Below are 22,158 nucleotides of genomic sequence, written 5' to 3' on the forward strand. Positions count from 1 at the left end.
GAGACGTGAAGTTATAATAAGAGGGGGTGGATGAGGTTATAAGAGGGGTCGATGGTGACTTTTCGCCAGATCTAACAAACTCAGCTACCCATTCATTGCTGAGTAGACAGGGATTCAGAAAAACTCGACTGCACCCGGGATCGATCTCTGCCCCTTTGCGTATAAAGAGAGTGCTCTATCAACTGAGCTATCGGGGTCCCCAAATATTCTATTGGACTTTTTAAAATTCAGACGTTATAACTGGGTTTTTTGAAGGAAGAAACTAATGAAACTCATATTATTTGATTAGTAAAAACACCAAACAAAATTTTAATATTTTGTATTATTTTAAATGACAACACTGCGATAGAAAGCGAGTGGTGACAAGAGATGGACAAAAGAAAACAAAAAATCGGATTTGCTACTTGCTAGGTTCGACACACACACACACACACAACCACACACACACACAACAACACACATCTTTAGTAGTCACATACATTTCAAACAATAACCCATTAGAGAAGAGGGGTCATGCCTTCACCATAGGTCATTGTCATTGCGATCATTATGGTGTAGTAAATTTTGAAATTTACCCCGTATAATGGAATCATCGTCCGAGGCGTACGCCTCCTGTTCCCCCCATCTCACACACGAAAGGGCGGTTTGCGGAGTGGAGGTTGGTGGTCGTCTGCCTGTATGGTCGTCTGTGTCGTTTAGTGTATGGCAAAGTGGGGTGGGTGCGATTAATTAAGTGGGATGGGTGGTGATTGGTGGAAGATAGGCAACCGAAGCAACGAATCGCTGGGGAAGTAGCCTAGTATGGCGCGAGACCGTTGAAAGGTGATAAGAAGTGAGGACCGCCGCCAGTCTTCCACTATGGGACCGGTCTCCGGTTCACAGCTAAAAGACTAATTGTTACCGTAACAATAAAGATATAAAATTAAGCCATGAGCGTCATCAATCTACTCTTAAAAGTAAACTTTAAAAAGTATTGATGCACCCCTTTTTAAGATTTTGATAACTGACGTGATGTGACGGCAATCTTGCTGACTCTGTGAATCTAAAATGTTACCTACCTATCTATCATCCACAGACATGGAGCTCTTACATACTGTCTGTTCACCTCGTCCACAGACATAACGAAATCTTGTAACATCCATGCCTATCACCTCATTATGGTCATATTTTCAGGTCTAATAATGGGACATAATTGGATTCAATAGTCTGATGTCACGTCGACCAGCAACGGCGGCCATCGTGGTTCTAAACAAAGAAAATCGGTACTTTTATTCTTCATGCTAGCTAGAACTTTTCATATGTCTTGCGATCAGAATGTGTAAAAGTCAAAACATGATCAGATTTATAATTTTTCCCCCTCTGGATACGCTTTTATGCTCGTCGGAGAAATATTTCATAAGGGCGCCCGTCATTGTTCCGACACTTTAGAGCCAGTTACTAAGTTACCATGCGTCATTACGAGGGAAGTGACGTTACGACTGTTGCAGCGTATTATGAGCTCGTTTTTGCATATTTGTAATGGATGTTATTTTGTTTTTGTTTGAGAGCATATCCATGTCCACAATGAAACCATAACACTTGGGTTATCAAATTCGCAAATAAGTACACGTGGGTTTAAATGCAAGAATTGAAGCTTGGATTAAGATTCGATTGTTTATTTAAGAGAATGAATGCGAATGATTAAACTGACAAAAAAAAATATCTAAAAATTTCATATTGAATTATTCCTGTAATTTTTTAAACTATAAAATCCTCTATTGGCATCTTACCTTATCCCGATATAATACCGTTTTGAGGCTATGGCCGGGCAAAAGTTGGGCCTGATGAATCTGGCGAAAAGTGTGTTGCGGTAGAAATTTGTGATATATATACACAGGGTAGCAAGTGACGTGCACTTATTTATAAATCTGAGAATGAAAATACTCTCAAACCAACGTTAAATATTGCCCATAATGGCGATCGGTTATCAAACATGATAACGAGTGCGAATAAGTAGCAAGCTATTATCATTGTCCGTTTAACAGTACAAACATAAATAAATGAAGCCAACCTGGTTTATAAGCTTTACCCTAGTGCGGGGCGGTCCTTGGCAAGCTTAAGGACCACGGTCCTACGGTCCTTGGGAAATGAAGACCGCAAGGACCGGTCCTTTTCGACATTGAACATTCCTGAGAGACTGTTGGAAATTCGAACCGGTTTGACCTTTGAGACCGTGGGATCGTTCATTCTTGAACCGTTAAAGACCGCTACACGATGAAAACCGTGGTCTACAGGAGTAAAACACACGGAGTAGTCACACTCATTTCAAATTGTAATCTAATTAGAGAAGAGGGGTGATGCCTTCTTTATTTGCTCACCGTACTTCATTGTTACTTCGATAATTTAATAAAATTTGAAATTTATCCCCATTAACGGAGATAATGGCATCGCCCAAGGCGTTGATCGAGTTGTTCGTGGCGTTGATACACACACGCAACTCCTACCCCCCCCTCCTCCCCCCCCCCCACACACACACATTAGAGGGCAGCGAGCATTGAAGAGTAAGAGAGAGACGTGAAGTTATAATAAGAGGGGGTGGATGAGGTAATAAGAGGGGTCGATGGTGACTTTTCGCCAGATCTAACAAACTCAGCTACCCATTCATTGCTGAGTAGACAGGGATTCAGAAAAAACTCGACTGCACCCGGGATCGATCTCTGGCCTTTGCGTATAAAGAGAGTGCTCTATCAACTGAGCTATCGGGGTCCCCAAATATTCTATTGGACTTTTTAAAAATTCAGACGTTATAACTGGGTTTTTTGGAAGGAAGAAACTAATGAAACTCATATTATTTGATTAGTAAAAACACCAAACGAAATTTTAATATTATTGTATTATTTTAAATGACAACACTGCGATAGAAAGGAGTGGTGACAAGAGATGGACAAAAGAAAACAAAAAATCGGATTTGCTACTTGCTAGGTTCGACACACACACACACACCACACACACAAACACACATCTTTAGTAGTCACATACATTTCAAACAATAACCATTAGAGAAGAGGGTCATGCCTTCACCATAGATCATTGTCATTGCGATCATTATGGTGTAGTAAATTTTGAAATTTACCCGTATAATGGAATCGTCCAAGGCGTGCGCCTCCTGTTCCCCCATCTCCCACACGAAAGGGCGGTTTGCGGAGTGGATGTTGGTGGTCGTCTGCCTGTATGGTCGTCTGTGTCGTTTAGTGTATGGCAAAGGGGGGTGGGTGCGATTAATTAAGTGGGATGGGTGGTGATTGGTGGAAGATAGGCAACCGAAGCAACGAATCGCTGGGGAAGTAGCCTAGTATGGCGCGAGATCGTTGAAAGGTGATAAGAAGTGAGGACCGCCGCCAGTCTTTCACTATGGGACCGGTCTCCGGTTCACAGCTAAAAGACCGTGGGACCGGTCCTCAGCGCGGCACTACTTTACCCTATGGCTCTGAGAGGCCACTTCTAAACTATTCGTCTCTAAGGGTTGAATAGGCGATATTTCAACTGAATTTAACATCCATCTTCTTATAATCCTTTCTTTAAAAAATATAGCATTGTGGAGAACATTGTGCTTATTTGAGTCAATAAAAAAATTGATACGGCGCACAACTCTACTGAAAGATTTGAAAATTAGAAATGTATTTTTTACAGATAGATAAAGAGATAACTTGATTTCCTTTTATAATTTTAAGTCAATTTGAAAGTTCGTTGAGTCAAACAGATAATATCATAAAATATGTACCGACGACACTTGGCTCCCAAAATCAACGAATTTTGACACTGTAAAAAGTTGTCAATTTGCGTCATCTATTTATGACATCAAGTATTATTATTACTTCCGTTGTGTTGTTGATTTAGCGGTGATCAGTTTTGTTATGATATGTTTGTGTGTGTGTATGTTTGTGTGTGTGTTGTGTGTGGTGTATAAATGTGTGTGTGTGTGTGTGTGTGTGTGTGTTGGCATTTTTCAGCAAATCGTGGCATTCATAGTGATATTATTCACTTGATCACATGAAGGTATTTCAGTCGCCATTTTGATTCTTTTTTTACTATTAGGGTTAGCTCGAGAGGTTAGTCATAAGTGTTATTAAAGGTGCTAGGGTGTTTATTTTTCCATAAGTTAAGTAAAGGGGAGACATTCCGAAAGCTCCTATATGCCCAGTATTCTTTAAATTTGTATTTTCACCGTTGATATTTTGTCAGGCATTTATTTATTCAGTTTGTCATATAGAAGTATTTCAAAAACTCTAGAACAAACCTTGATAGATTTGTGAAAGTTTAAAATTTCCTAATTTGACCATTGTTTTGATTTTCGGCCGCCATTGTGATTTGTTAAGTATTGAAAGGTAGTGCAAAGCAGTCCGAGAGCTGTTTTTTCTATTAGGGTTAGGTCGAGAGGTTAGTCATAAGTGTTATTAAACGTGCTAGGGTGTTTGTTTTTCCATAAGTTAAGTAAAGGGGAGACATTCCGAAAGCTCCTACATCCCCAGTATTCTTTAAATTTGTATTTTCACCTTTGATCTTTTGTCAGCACGGTGGTAGAACAGCACATTCAACGTTCAAAATTCCAATTCCAATAACGGATAACAGCACCTGTAGCATCAGTCGCCAATCAGACACAGCTAAGTTACTGAAGAGTAGTTCTCTCATAATTTGGGATGAAGCACCTATGATGGACAGGCGTGTGTTTGAATGTGTGAGCAGGACATTTTGTGACATAACAGGCAGTTCAAAACCTTTTGGGGGCAAAGTGGTTGTACTTGGATGGGATTTTCGGCAAATTCTACCTGTTGTTAACAAAGGAAGTGAAGCCGATATATTAAGTGTCACACTTAACAAGTCAATTATTTGGAATTTTGTCACCATTTTTCACATGAACAAGAACATGAGGGTTACTGATGACAATAACTGTTTTGCAAATTGGCTTCTCCGCATCGGAAATGGTACAGAGCCGGTTTTCAGCGAAATAGGAAAGTATTCTGTTAAATTACCTACAGCGCTATGCCTACCTGAAAATGACCCAGAATGCTTGATAAATGCTGTATACAATGATTTAAATCTGAACTTTGCGGATGAACGTTATCTATCAGAGAGAGCAATTTTGACTACAACCCATGAAAATGTTGACAAATAAATGCAGCCGTTCTGTCCAGGTTGACCTCATCAACTGAACAAATTTACCGCAGTGCTGATTCCATTCAAAGTAACTCTGACATCAACTTATACCCGATTGAATTCTTGAACGAACCAACACCTCCCGGACTTCCTCCACATGCATTACATTTAATTGAAAGCCAACACGTCAGTCATGCTGCTTAGAAATATAAATCCTAAATCAGGCCTCCTAAATGACACCCGTTTGTTAATAATTAAATTAGGTTCAAAGGTATTAGAAGCCAAGATAATTACCGGTAGTAGAGCTGGCGACATAGTGTTTATCCCTAGACTCAATCTGACGACAACAACTGATTCAGGCTTACCATTTATTATAAATAGAAGACAGTTTCCGGTAAAATTGTCATATGCAATGACAATTAACAAGTCTCAGGGGCAGACATTAAGCAAGGTGGGATTTTCTTACACAAACCGGTATTCACACACGGACAACTGTATGTTGCTGTGTCACGGGTCAGAGGCTATAGTGGCTTACACTTCATGTTGGGCCACACGGAAAAATCAACCGAAGATATACCAAATTACACAGACAACGTTGTTTACCAATCTGCCCTCATTAAGTGATGGTGAGTACAGTATCGAATGAAAATAGTTCTTTCCCCGCGAAATTGCAGGCTTTTTACTAGTTATAGAAATAAAAGTAGGTCAAGATATATTTTTATCCTGTCCCCGTTATTGTTTCCCGAGTTATTGACTTAAGAACTAAAGTTAAAACATTTTAAAAGAGTATAAACCTCTAGAGTTTTATAATATTATTTTTATTCATTTCTTTCCTTTTTGTTTCTCTAAGAATTCAAGGACTTATCTAGTATCCAAAGTTGAAGATGGGACGGACGATTTACACAAAATACATTACTAGAATGGTCGTCGATCGGCCCTTTTAGTTATGAATTTATGTCTTCATTGTTTTCAGTATTTGGCTGAAGAAGGGTTTTGAGCTCGAAACGTTTTGTGTTTGGCACTTTATTCTTTTCATTTTAAAGCTGTTATATATCCATTTTTGTTTATTACCCATTATTTCTTTATCGTGTTATATTATAGAAAGAACGCTCTGTGGAAAGGATGAAAATGCTTATAAAGGATTAATAGATAATACCAATGTTCTTATATAATTTAAAGACAAAATGTGTGACCCACTCTCAAAACAGGAATATGTTGGGATGAATCAGGCCTCTGAAAGTGAATTTAATTTAGAATTAAAATGCTGAGAAAAAGGAACTTTGAGTTGGTCACAATGTAAGATACTGTCTTGATCCTTCACAATATGGAAGAATAGAAAAGTTTTCTATTTTTAGCTACGCATTCAATTTCCAGTGCCCAGCTCACCCCGACATAATGCCGCTTTGAGACAGAAGGTCACATATTATGTTCTCTAATGCACATTGATAATAAACAAAACTAGAGCGCAATATCCACTAAATGTGCTCAAAGCGCTTTACAAGGGGTCCCTAGTCAACAGCAACACTTAACATTTAGGACGGTACATGATGCCTGTTAGGCGATATTACAATTTTTGCGGACAGAAACAACGCTATTAACAACCAGGTATTCATTTTACGCCTGAATACGGGTGAGAGAATGTGAGTAAAGAGCCTTTTCCAAGGACTCAACTATGCGCTGAGCAAGGCTCGAACCCAGGACCTCCCGATCCGAAAGCGAATGTCATACCACTTAACTAGACCACATAGCCGCACAAACATAACATTTTTTTAAAAAGCCTGAAAAAGTTTATTTCATTTTTATTGTTGTGATGATGATGATGTTATTTATGTAAGGTGTGTGCGTGTGTATATGTGTCAAGCTATTATGTTATATATGCTCTTCATAACATTGCAGTATCACGTGTAACCAAATGACAAATTGCCACTATTTTGAGGACAATAAAGATGTAGTCATTATTATTATTATTATTATTATTATTATTATTATTATTATTATTATTATTATTATTATTATTATTATTAATAATAATACTATTATTATTATTATTTAACCAAAAAAGCGGGATGGGTTGAAAAAAAACAAACCCAAACAATACATCGTGCAACACACACACACACACACACACACACACACACACATACACACCACCACCATCACACCACCGCCACAACACACTCGCACATACCACACAGACACAAACAAATAGTATGCACTTGGCTAAGAAGCTCATAACACTGCCATCCGGAAATATAACTGACCAAGACGTGTAACCTCTAACGTTTATAGTCTGGTGAATACAGTTTAGTGAGAATTACTCATAAACGCGGATGACAAAAAAAAAAAAAAAAAAAAAAAATAACAATAACAAATATCAGAGTGACGTCATCTTCATTTTATCTTTAAGTGAACTTTGTAATCCGGCACTTATTTAACTTTCCCGCGTGATTTTGACTATTATTGGGTCGCAGATTAAGAAAACCTTATTATGGTCAGATGTTTAATAGTGGCGCGTGTTTTTCTTCTTTTTCTCAGCTGTCCCTCATTGCACAGCTGCAAAACTTTGTTTGAACCTCTGAATGAATTTGTCTTAATCAAAAATATGTTTTCAATAAAACAATAGGAAAAGATTTCTCTTATAACATCTATATTAAAATCGATAACTGGTAAGGATCGTAACTAATATATGATTTACAGTATCAAAATTATGACTTTTCCGCATATCCATTTTGAAAGAATTGGTTAAAATGGAAAGTTCGGCTAATTGAAACTTAAACTATATATATTCAGTATCTGATTATGAAGGAACGAATGGCAATCCTTAACTATCAAACATATATTTTTTAACTATAAATACACATTACTGATAATTACAAATGAAAGTGAACATTACGCACTTTCAATATTAGTTTGATTGCAAAATTTATAGAAATAGCTTGTGTTTATGCCAAAGAGGATTACATAAAGTTAATGTAATCTGGTCAAAAGTAGAAATTCATCAATTTATGATACAATGTTCCCACAAAAATGTACACGTATTCAGCAATAACAACGACTACAACAATAACAAAGACACACTGGACACATCAAATCAATCATCACATTCTAATGACGAGGATGAGGAAAAGGAGAATGAAACGACTCTGGAAAAAATTCGTGGCATCACTCTAACCAGTGCAATGCAATTTTCATCCAGTTTGCGAAGGTTTGAGCATGCCTTTTCCCAGTCTTCCGTTGTTATATCATTTATTGCCTCGTCGGTGAGAGTAAATTTGATGTTCCTCCTCTCAATATTTCCCTTTGCGCTCACAGTGATATGGGGGAAGTCGCGCAACCTCGTTTCAAAACTCATTGATTAGACAGTCTGCTTTGAAAACTGTTTCTGGTTTGTTTCTTTTCACTAGGAGTACAGTTGGGCCTTTGATAAATAGTCAGAATATAGTGCTGTCTAATGGAGCCATGAAATCATATCAGCATTGAGGTGATCATGGGCCACCGAATTGCAGCGTTGTCCAATGCAATGGGTGCTTCGAGGAAAGGCAGCAAACGGTTCTTTTGCCAGTCTTCAAACACATCTGCATTGACCCCAGAATGATAGTCTCTACCTTCCAGCTGATGCCGAAAATAAAAAATGGTATAGCATTCTTCAAAATACCCTGCATCTTCACCACCTGCAAGAATATCAATGATCCTCTGTCCAGAACTCATGAGTCTTTTTCTACCCGAATTATCAGACGTCAATTCCTTTGTCAGATGTAAGTTTACGCTCACCCAGTTCCACACAACTTTGGATGATATCCATATTAAAGTTGTCTTGGATCCTTTTTCCTATCACGTCATTTTACGACGCTTGCAACACATTAGGTCATATCAGTGCCAGTATAAAGAAAGAAAATGGAATAGTAAAAAGGTCTAAAATTCAGCACAAAAGAAAAAGTAAGACAAAAGGAGAACTGGTTCAAATAGAGAGCAGGGGAAAGTCCAAGAGCGTACTATCAGAGTACTTGGTTTGAGATCGTTTCATCTTGACGAAGCACAGGTCCCCAGTAAGGGGTACACACTCAACGGATTACAAATCATAATATATGTAAAACAAAAATAATAGTCCACAGCAGAGAGATCATTTACAAGACAAAATATATAATCTCCCAAACCTCTAACTACACAGTTGCCCGTTTCCCTCCCAGCCACAAAATAATTTTAAATTATTCAGTTGCTCATAATTTTTTAATGTTCTGTTTATGTTTTAAGGGTTTTACGACGCTTGTAACACATTAAGTTCATATCATCGCCAGTAAAAAGGAAGAAAATGAGATAGTAAAAAGATCTAAAATTACCATTAAAATACCCAAGAAAAAGGAAGACAAAGGGGAATTAGCTCAAATAGAGACCAGATGTAGATTCCAAGAGCACACTATCAATGTACTTAGATTGAGATCTAAATGTTTCATCCATACACAAGCACAGGTCCCTGCTAAGAGGAACACACTCAAATGTTTACAAATTTTATGTAAAACAAAAATAATACAAAGCATAACAGAAAGATGATTTACAATGAAAATAATATCTCCCAAAACTATAACTATACATTCGACTGTTTACCTCCCAGCCAAGAACTCCGACCAGGGTCAGGACAAAACCAAGTAATCCCATTCCAAGACAAAGACAGAAAGCAAATTGAAAAACAGAAACAGGGGAAAAAAGACATAAGTCCCTCCCTGCCCACTATGGGAGGTCGGGAATCACACCCAGCTGCCCACTTTGGGAGGTAAGGAACCCCACCCAGATTTTCTTCTTAAAAAGTATAATTTTTCAATAATTTTCTAGATTTTTCACAATTACACTATTTTCCAATGTAAAACGAGCTAATATTTTTGTATAGTGCCTAAAGACATACAATAATACAGGGTAGAAACTAACAATCCCCTGCCACTTGGGTCGAATAACCAGTGCCACTGGAGTAAGACCCACCCAATTTTTTTAAAGTATATTTCATATTTTTAGTGTTCACAATTACATTTCAAGTAACGGCTAATATTTTGTAAATGCTAAGACACTACCATTTTGTTTGTGCTTAAAGTGCTATAGATTTCCTGTTACATTTTTAGTTCTATTTTTAGGAACAAAATATCAGCGCCAGTAAAAAGGAAGAAAATGGGATATTTTTTTTAATTTTGTTTTTAAGGGTTTTACGGCGCTTGCAACACATTTAGGTTATATCAGCGCCAGTAAAAAGGATGAAAATGGGATAGTAAAAAGTTCTAGAATTACAATTAAAGCACCCAAGAAAAATTAAGACATCGAGGAACTGAGAACAAATAGGGATCAGATGTAGATTCCAAGAGCATACCACCAATGTACTTTGAGATCACCTAAGTCTCATCCGGACACAAGCACAAAATCCAACAAAGAGGAATACACTCAAATGCTTACACATTATACATTCAAAATTAATATAATAATAGATAACAGAGAGATGATTTACAAGGAAAAAATATCATCTCCCAAAATAATAACTATGCATTTGACTGTTTCCCTCCCAGCTAGGACTCCGGCCAGGCCAGGACAAAACCAAGTAATCTCATTCCAAGACAAAGACAGAAAGCATGTTGGAAAACAAATATAAGGGGATATATAAGACAATATGTAACCCCCTGCCCACTATGGGAGGCCAGGAACCCCACCCAGGAAAATGGGATAGAAAAAGTTCTAGAAATACAATTAAAGCACACAAGAAAAGGTAAGAAAAGGGGAAATTCATTTAAATAGGAAACAGATGTAGATTCCAAGAGCACACTATCAAAGTACTTAGTTTCGAGATAATCTAAAAGTCTCATCCTGACGTTAAGCACAGGTCCCCACTGAGAGGAACACTCAAATGTTTACAAATCATATATAACAAAATAAAACATAATACAGTGCATAACAAGACAAAGAAGCCAAGTTGGAAAATTGTTTGTTTGTTTATAAGGGTTTTACGGCGCTTGCAACACATTTAGGTTATATCAACGCCAGTAAAAAGGAAGAAAATGGGATAGTAAAGAGTTATAGAATTACAATTAAAGCACCCAAGAAAAAGTAAGACATAGGGGAACTGGGAACAAATAGGGATCAGATGTAGATTCCAAGAGCATACCACCAATGTACTTAGTTTGAGATCACCTAAAAGTCTCATCCAGACACAAGCACAGGTCCCAACTAAGAGGAATACACTCAGATGTTTACCAATTATATAATATAATATGTAAACTAAACATAATACAATGTATAACAGATGATTTACAAGGAAAAAAATATCATCTCCCAAAACTATAACTATACATTCGACCGTTTCCCTCCCAGCCAAGGAGCTCCGGCAAGGATCAGGACAAAACTAAGTAATCTCATTCCAAGACAATGACAGGAAACAATTGGGAAACGGGTTAGGGGGGATAGAAGACAGAGCATGTACCTCCCCGCCCACTATGGGACAAGTTGGAAAACATATAGGGCGATAGAAGACAGTAAGTACCTCCCTGCCCACTATGGGAGGTCAGGAACCCCACCCAGAAAGACGGTAAGTGCCTCCCTGCCCACAATGGGAGGTCAGGAGCCCCACCCAGAAGTACCACAATGGAAGTCGCTGTTTGAGTGGATCTCCATTAGGAAAAAACGAACCCGATAAATTGAAATAGACGATGTTTTGTTCCATAAATTTTGGTTACTTTTATTTCATTTGACATCATACTGAATAAATGTTTTAAAATAGTCACATCATCATCAAAATCATATTATATCATATTTTTATGTCATCATATTACAGGGGTTCCAGCCAAAATGATTGTACGAAGAGTTATTTCGAAATACATTTTTTATTACTTGAAAATGTCTGTTGGAACGATATGCCAGCTGCAAAGTGTAGAGGTTGTGGGCGTAGTAATGGTAGTACTGGTTGTGGTAGTGGTAGTTATAGTGGTAGTTATAGTGGAAGTATTAGTTGTATTAGTAGTATTTCCAATATTAGTAGTATTAGTAGTAGTATTAGTAGCAGTATTAGTTGTATTAGTAGCAGTATTAGTTGTATTAGTAGCAATATTTTTGGCAGTGTAGGTAGCAGTGTCGGTAGCTGTATTGTTAGCAGTGTTGGGAGCAGCAGCATTTGCTTAAGATTATCATAAAATGACACATAGACGGCCTCCTGATTATTTTTCCTTTTATAATGTTATAATAGATCTGTACATTTTATATCATTAAAAACCTTTATAGACAGGTATATAACAATTGAAGCCTTGAATGGCCTGGGTGAATGGGGGATTGAATTCATCACAAACCTAAATCAAGTGTTGACACAGGAAAAATGCCAACTGATATGAAACGATCCATTTTTATAGCATTACCAAAAAAGCCAGGGGCAGTTGATTGTGAACAACACAGAACTATCAGCCTAATGAGCCACCTCACAAAAATCTTTTGAAGATAATTTTACTAAGAATAAGAAATAAACTACGACCTGAAATTGGGGAGATGCAATTTGGTTTTGTTGAGGACAAGGGTACCAGAAATGGAATATTCACATTATCAATGCTGATGGAAAGATGTATTGAAGTAAATAAAGATCTGTATATGTGTTTCATCGACTATTCAAAAGCCTTTGATAAAGTACAACACGAAAAACTATTCAAAATTCTATCATCCTTGGACATTGATGGTAAAGATTTAATAATATTACGGAATTTGTACTGGGAACAAGAAGCAGCAGTGCGTGTTGACAACGAGCTAAGCAGTTTTACACCTATTAGAAGAGGAGTTAGGCAGGGGTGTGTTTTGTCTCCAGATTTATTCAACATCTATAGCGAAATGATATTAAGAGATATCGAACATAAGAAGCGGGTGTGTATTGGAGGAAAGAATGTAACAAATCTGAGGTATGCAGATGATACGGTTCTACTGGCAGAATCTGAACATGAACTACAAGAATTACTGGATGTTGTAGTCAGGAGTAGTGAAAATATGGGACTGTTTTGTTTTTTGTTTTTAAGGGTTTTACGGCGCTTGCAACACATTTAGGTTATATCAGCGCCAGTAAAAAGGAAGAAAATGGGATAGTAAAAAGTTCTAGAATTACAATTAAAGCACCCAAGAAAAAGTAAGACATAGGGGAACTGGGAACAAATAGGGATCAGATGTAGAATCCAAGAGCATACCACCAAAGTACTTAATTTGAGATCACCTATAAGTCTCATCTGGACACAAGCACAAAATCCAACAAAGAGGAATACACTCAAATGCTTGCATTATACATTAAAAATAACACATAACAGAGAGATGATTTACAAGGAAAAAAACATCATCTCCCAAAACAATAACTATGCATTTGACTGTTTCCCTCCCAGTCAAGGACTCCGGCCAGGGTCGGGACAAAACCGAGCAATCTCACACCAAGACAAAGACAGAAAGCAATTTGGAAAACAGATATACGGGGATAGAAGACACGGTAAGTACCTCCCTGCCCACTGTGGAGGTAGGGAACCCCACCCAGAAAATATGGGACTGGAACTGAATATATCTAAAACAGAATGTATGACAGTATCTAAAAATAATAACCCACCAGCCTGTGTAATAACAAGCAGAGAACAAACAATACAACAAGTTGAATGTTTCAAATATTTAGGCTTCAATGTAACATCCAATGGAAAATCAGATTGTGAAATAAAGAAAAGAATAGGTATGGCGAAGAATGCATTCAACCAGCTGCATACAATTATGAAAAACAGGAATATTAGCATGAAAACAAAAATCAAGGTCCTGGATTGCTATGTACTGTCTGTGCTGCTATATGGTTGTGAGAGCTGGACCATAAACAAGACCATGGTTAAAAGACTGGAGGCGGCGGAAATGTGGTTTTACAGAAGAATGATGAGGGTGTCATGGGTGAAAAGGAAAAGAAATGAAGAAATTTTAGAAATGGCAAACAGAAAAAGATCACTGATAACAAAAATCATCAAACGCCAAATGGAATTTTTAGGACACATTATCCGCCACCCTGGTTTGGAAGTACTCGCCTTGACTGGAAAGATGAATGGAAAAAGAATAAGAGGAAGACAAAGAAATACTTATTTGAAAGGGATAAGAACTTGGACAGATGAAGCTGAGAAAGGTGGCGCTGCTTTAATAGAATTGGCAAGAGATGATCAGCTTGGCAGAAGATGACCTCCGACGTCTGCTTCAGATATGGAACTACATGATGATGATGATAGACAGGTGCTAAAATTACCATTGCAATGTGTACATATTTAAGGTCTGATAACCCAAATTATGTACTCAACGTTGGTTTGAGAATTATTCCATTAAAACGCAAAAATGTTTCCATTACAATGTTAAAACAAGCACATAATTGAGTTCGGTTATCAGACCTGCTTCTATGTGTACCGTGGATACTGTAAACTAAAGGAATTAAAAACTCCTTGTCGATTGAAATTTGATATCAAAGCCTTTTAAAAAGTGACATAAGAATCCGTTTTAAGGTCATATAAAGTACTACAGATCATTGAACATAGTGGCTGCTGCTTTTATTTTGAAAATTAATATCAACCTTATGTTCCCGTGCATACTCCCCTTTACATCACTATATCAGCATTACATTTTCATATCTTCACATTAAAAAAAACCCTCTATCATTGTCGTGTCATGTCACACTGTCATGTCAAAATGTCATGTAAAGCGATTTGAGCCGTTGTATTACATATTGCGCTATATAAAATCTCAATTTTATGTCATATCACATTGTCGTATCATATCACATTGTCATGTCATATCATAATATCACATTATAATTATAATACATTCGTAAAATAAAAATGCACAACATGGATAAAAATGCAAAACCTTGTTAAAATATTCTTCCAATGTTTCTATACAACTTACTTTCCACTTGAGATTTTATTCATTCATTTTTTTTTTGTATTTCTAAAATCATTCTCTTCTCATTTCTTTTATTTGTCTCTTAAAATTTATTTCTTTTCCATCTTCATTTTCTTAATTTGTTGAAAAAGCCAGCTCTTTATTACAAACTACTTGCACAAATTCGGTTTGATAGCCAAACACAATTGCTTGTTATAAACTTGTGATGGACAATATTTTGCTTTGGTTTGAGAATTATTTCCATTACAAAAATGAACCATAATTGGACCTGGCTTATCAGACAAATATGTGCACGGAAGTATTTACTTTATAATGAAATTGCATAGATGCCCACGAGGAAAAGAAGGTTAAGAAATGTTTTTTAAAATCCCAATTTAAAAAAAAATCAAATGAAATCAATTTCAGCTTTACTATTATTCCTCTAAAACATAAGTTTTGTATATCAAATTAAAAACATTTAGATGACCATTGCAACGTGTACATATTTTGAGGTCTGATAACCCAAATTCTTCCGGCCTCATCGAAAGTTTGAGAATATTTCCATTAAAACGCAAGAATGTTTTCATTACAATGTTAAAACAAGCCCAGAATTGATTTAGGTTATCGGACTTGCTTATATATATGCACATAGGACCATCGTGAAAATATTCCTGTTTTATTTCAGTTTCATAATATTTTGATTTTTAAAAAAAAGAGAAATAAAACTCGTGTTAATTGAAATTATATATCAATTTAGTAAAATACATTTTAAAAAGGTTAAAAGCCTTCTTAAAATTGACTAATTTAAATCCCTTTTGTATTTTTGTTTGTTTTTGAAAGAGGGTAAAAAGGAAAATTACATTGCATTTTTGAAAAAATACATTAATTAAAAAGTACTATAGATTATTGTTTGAACATAGTGGATGCTGCTGTTTTGAAAAGTAATATGACTTGTGATCCCGAGCTATTTCCCATTTATATCACTATAATCACATTTTCATATCACATTAAACAAAAACTCGAGCATTGTCATCTCATATCACATTGTCATCTCATGTCACATTGTCATCTCATGTCACATTGTCATGTCGTATCACATTGTCATGTCGTATCACATTGTCATGTCGTATCACATTGTCATGTCGTGTCACATTGTCATGTCGTGTCACATTGTCATGTCGTGTCACATTGTCATGTCGTGTCACATTGTCATGTCGTGTCACATTGTCATGTCGTGTCACATTGTCATGTCGTGTCACATTGTCATGTCGTGTCACATTGTCATGTCGTGTCACATTGTCATGTCGTGTCACATTGTCATGTCGTGTCACATTGTCATGTCGTGTCACATTGTCATGTCGTGTCACATTGTCATGTCGTGTCACATTGTCATGTCGTGTCACATTGTCATGTCGTGTCACATTGTCATGTCGTGTCACATTGTCATGTCGTGTCACATTGTCATGTCGTGTCACATTGTCATGTCGTGTCACATTGTCATGTCGTGTCACATTGTCATCTCGTGTCACATTGTCATCTCGTGTCACATTGTCATCTCGTGTCACATTGTCATCTCGTGTCACATTGTCGTCTCGTGTCACATTGTCGTCTCGTGTCACATTGTCGTCTCGTGTCACATTGTCGTCTCGTGTCACATTGTCGTCTCGTGTCACATTGTCGTCTCGTGTCACATTGTCGTCTCGTGTCACATTGTCGTCTTGTGTCACATTGTCGTCTTGTGTCACATTGTCGTCTTGTGTCACATTGTCGTCTTGTGTCACATTGTCGTCTTGTGTCACATTGTCGTCTTGTGTCACATTGTCGTCTTGTGTCACATTGTCGTCTTGTGTCACATTGTCGTCTTGTGTCACATTGTCGTCTTGTGTCACATTGTCGTCTTGTGTCACATTGTCATGTTGTGTCACATTGTCATGTTGTGTCACATTGTCATGTTGTGTCACATTGTCATGTTGTGTCACATTGTCATGTTGTGTCACATTGTCATGTTGTGTCACATTGTCATGTTGTGTCACATTGTCATGTTGTGTCACATTGTCATGTTATGTCACATTATCATATTATGTCACATTATCATGTTATGTCACATTGTCATGTTATGTCACATTGTCATATTATGTCACATTGTCATGTAAAGCGCTTTGAGCATGTTCATTGGATATTGCGTTTTATAAAAGCTCAATTTTATGTCATATCACATTGTCGTGTCATATCACATTGTCGTCGTCATATCATCACATTAGAATATCACATTGTCAAATCATCACATTAGAATAGCACATTGTCAAATCATCACTTGTCATTATATATTGGTAAAATAAAAATTCACAACATTGATCAAATGCAAAACATGGATAAAAATGCAAAATCTTCAATTTTTCTATACATTCCACTGAGTTTTAAAAACTTACTTTCCACTATCAATTTCATACATTCATCCGTTCTTTATTTCTAAAATCTTTTATTCCTCAATTTGAAAAATCCAGCTATATTTACTTCAACCTACATGCACAAATTCGGTACGATAGCCAAACACAATTATGGGCTTGTTATAAACTTGTAATGGCCAATATTTTGCGTTGGTTTGAGAATTATTTTCGTTACAAAAATGAACCATAATTAAATCTGGATTATCAAACAAATATGTGCATGGAAGTATTTACTTTATAATGAGATTACATAGATGCCCACGAGGAAAAGAAGGTTAATGAATTTTTTAAATCCCAATTTTTCAAAAAATAAAATGAAACGACCTAATTTCTGCATATTATTATTCCTCTAAAACATACTAGATTTGTATATAAAATTAAAAACACACTTAACCAAGTCTGGAAAATATTATTCTGAGTCTTTATGAAACAAAAAAAACAAACTGCTTTCTTGATGGTGAAAGTTTTAAAACCATTGTTAATGATAATATTCAGTCCGAGACTGCATTGTAGATGATCAAAACGAAACGAATTTGAAAATAAAACTAATGGTTCAATATCAAATAAAAATTGTGGTACCATGACTGTCTTGTTTGCATTTAATTCTACCTTTATTATGTATTGGAAATTGGTAGGGAAATTTACAATAAATCAGATATATAAATCTCTATAAAGCCATTCACCTCTTTATACAGACTTTATTTATCTCAAGCTCGTCGCCTAATAATATTAAGTAGGTTTCTGTTTTAACGTTAAATCTGTTATATCAGGATTTTTTAATAATGTGGATTGCAAAAGTGATCAGCCACTGTCCAGTAATTAATTGAATGCGCTTTCATAAGGTTCTAAAATTCTTCAAATGGGAATAGAGATATTTAAGATAAAAACGGATAAAATTGATGAATTACACGACATTACTGCAAAAACAGGTTTAGGATTAGGAGCCCTAAGGCATAGGCATTTAATGCCTTATTTTTTCAAAATAGAAGCTGAATTCATCTTCCGAGCTTCCTATAATGAGTTGTACTTTGACCGAATCTGATAAACTGACTGTCTTGAAATTTGTGTAAACTACACTTGAGCAAGTGTGAGAACTAGGGGTGCTAGTAAAAATGTTGGAATAATTGTAGCTATATATTTGTGTGTGTGTGTGTGTGTGTGTGTGTGTGTGTGTGTTTTGTGTGTGTGTATATGTGTACAAGTGTACAGAGTAAAGTGATAGATAATTGAAGGAATTTCGGATCCAATCAATTACCGTTTAGCCCATATATGTTTTTTTTTTTTTTTGTTTGTTTGTTGCTTTAGGTCTCTTCCAACACAATTGAGGTTATATGAGAGACCGCTGAAACAAAAAAAAACAAGCAATCCAACAAAAATAGTACAAATGTAAATCAAAATCATAACCTAAAGATATCATAAGCTAAATTATAAATAACCAAGAACAAACAGGCAGAAGATTTACAGAAAAAAAATATCCCCTGTCAAAAATACAATCACAAACCAAAGAAGCAGGATAGGCTAGTAAAGAGAAGAAACGATATCACTATCGGATCGTACACCCATGCGAACAGCATAGGTATATGATTCAAGGGTGATGCTCCCATCCAACCACCCGCTGCCCATATATGGGGGAAGCAGTGTTGGAACAGATGATAAATAATAGTAACATGGTAATCTCAGTGTGTCCGAGTTTGTTTACAAGTGTACAGAGTAAAGTGATTGATAACAGATGGAATTGCGGATCAAATCAATTACCGTTTAGCCCATATATGGAGGAGGCAGTGTTGGAACAGATGATAAATATTAGTAACACGGTGATCGGAATTGTAATAGAGAGGGCCATGACGCGAAATTTTTGTCAATGCCTGGAGGTGTTGGCAAGGAGATGTCAACAGACGTAGGAGTCAGAAATGAAGATCCAATAATGGGATAGTTTCAAGACCTAGCTCCACATAGATGAGATATGACAGATTAAAACAAATCACACAGCGTGTCTTTATATCCATGGTCACTGCAAATCGACATTTTACCTAATACATGCCACTGATCCGTAGGTCTCCGGAAAATGAATGGATTAGCATATACTGAAATACAAATAAATACAATTTCACCGGTCAATCAAAGTGTATTCATCTGTGTTGCAAATACGTGGAAATGATGATTACATTTAACACGGAAAAAAAGAACTAGTGCGCAACTCGTATTGCTCCACCAAGACGAAATCAACTCGAATGCTAAGTTTAAAAACCACACTACCACCATCACTTCATCATCGATTCCACTTCTATCACAACGAAAATAACAATCACAATAAGCTCAAGCAAGAGATTGGCACGTGTGAAACAGATCATTTCAGTGCCTGAGAACAGATAGATGTAAAACAACACAAAAGGACAGCCAGGTAGATTTAGGGATCGCTACCTGAAACACTTAGGTTTCAGGTACCTTAGACAAAGGAAGACAAAAGGGGACTAGGAATAAAAAGGATAGAGCAGCAATCTATATGTGCCCTGCCTGAAACCACTCATTGGGTAAAACCCAAGTCATTTCAATCTAGGACACATACAGAAAGCCACAAAGGGACAAGCGGGATAGATAAAAGGCCCTATCAGCAGCCCCTTCCAACCGCCCGCTAGCTGATGGTGAATGATAATGAATATTGAAATCGAAGTGAAAATTCAAGAGAAAATATAAAAATAGTATCTTCCGTTCAATTTAATATTTGCTGAGAAAAATTTATTTGTAGGGTATCTAACACCAATTAACAAAATGCAATACAGGATTCATGCATAACAAATTCGTAAGACTAAGCCAAGAGATGACTTACACATAAAAAGATTAAAGCTTAATTCATCTTCCGAGTTTTCTGTAATTTTGACCTAAATACTGACTGTCCTGAAATTCGTATGAAGACCAACTATTGAGAAAGTGTGAGAACTAGGGGTGGTAGTATAAATGGTGCAATAACTGTGGCTATATATGTGTGTGAGTGTGTGTGTGTATGTGTGTGTGTGTGCGTGAGTGTGTGTGTTTGTGTACAAGTGTACAGAGTAAAGTGATAAATAATTGAAGGAATTCCGAATGCAATCAATTACCGCATAGCCCATATAGGGAGGCAGTATTGGAAGAGATGATAAAGAATAGTAACATGGTTTGAGAATTATTTCCTTTACAAAAATGAACCATAATTGATATTTGGGTTATCAGACAAATAAGTGCACGTCGATCTCAATCTAAGTTTATTGATTATCTTTCTTTTATCTTATCTTTAAAATCGCGTTACATGCAACTATGCACACCAGTAATACTCATATCGATCAAAACTAAAATTATCTATTTACTAAAATAACAAATATAAGCACTATAAAATGTAAAATTATGTTTTTCATTCAAGGACATCTTTAAATGGCATTTTGTATATTCACTTTTAGCAATGTCAAGAATTTAAAACCTGAAAAACAATGCCATTTGACTTTTACAATCTTTTCCATTCCAATTGTTACGGGCTCATTTTTGGTGGTTTGGGAAAATTTCCATTGAAACGCAAAAATGATTCCATTACAATCTTAAAACAAGCCCATAATTGAGTTAGGTTACCAAAACTGCTTACATAATATGCACTTTGGACAAACTTGAAATTATTCTTTTGTTTTATTTGCATTTCTATTTCACGGTAATTTATTTCAATAATTATAGGACTTGTGTTAATTGAAATTTGATATCAATTTAGTAAAATACATTTTAAAAAGTTAAAAGCCTTAAAAAATATATGTAACATTAAAATCCGCACTATGGAATAGTTGTAATAACCTATTTTCAAACAAATACAAGTAACAACCTTGTCAATTATCGGCCATTAATGACGAGTAACATTCTATAAGGTGTGCTGATGTTGAATTCCAAAATGTATATAAATCACATGGACTTTTTGGGTCTAAATAAGTCCCGCCAAATGTCATAGCTGCCACAGGTAAAGTAATATTGCAAAATTATCTGTTTTTACAGCGCTATTGTCCCCCAGTAAACGGCTGAAAAATGGGATTGTAAAAGAAAAATTTAATCTACAATGGAAAGCACTCGAGAAAGATGAAGTCAAAAGGATTGATTCTACATAATTGGATTCCAGAGACAAACTATAAGTGTATTTACTTTGAAATTATCAAAAGTCGCATCCAGATACACGCACAGGATTCGGCAACAGAGGACCACAATCAAATGTATAAAAAATATTGCATAGAAAACAAAAACTACAACAGTCCACAACAGATAGATCCGACGGCGAGTGTCATACCACAAGGCTACATAGCGGCATGATTTGACCATTGGCAATAGTAGGCAACGGTGTTTTTAGACAGAAAGCAACGTGTAAAACGAAAACATTGAGGGATAGAGACACAGCAAGTCGTCTCTCTGCCCACATTACGAGGACAAAAGACCCACACACAGAGACCAAAGATATACATTTGGATTTCACCCCACTGTCAAGGACTCCGGCCAGGGCAAAACAAAGTAATCCCATTTCAATACAATGATAGAAAGGAATCTGGAAAATGGAAATGAGATACAGGGGAATAAAATACTTAACCCAGTCCGAAAAATATTATTCTGCGTCTTTATGAAACAAAACGAAAACTGGTGCAAATCCTCGAAAAAGTGATATCTTGATCGTGAAAGTTTTTAAACCATTGTTAATGATATT

The sequence above is a fragment of the Berghia stephanieae genome, chromosome 1, assembly GCF_034508935.2.
Source record: "Berghia stephanieae isolate SIO BIC M18660-M18661 chromosome 1, UCSD_Bste_1.3, whole genome shotgun sequence".
Taxonomy (NCBI): domain Eukaryota; kingdom Metazoa; phylum Mollusca; class Gastropoda; order Nudibranchia; family Aeolidiidae; genus Berghia; species Berghia stephanieae.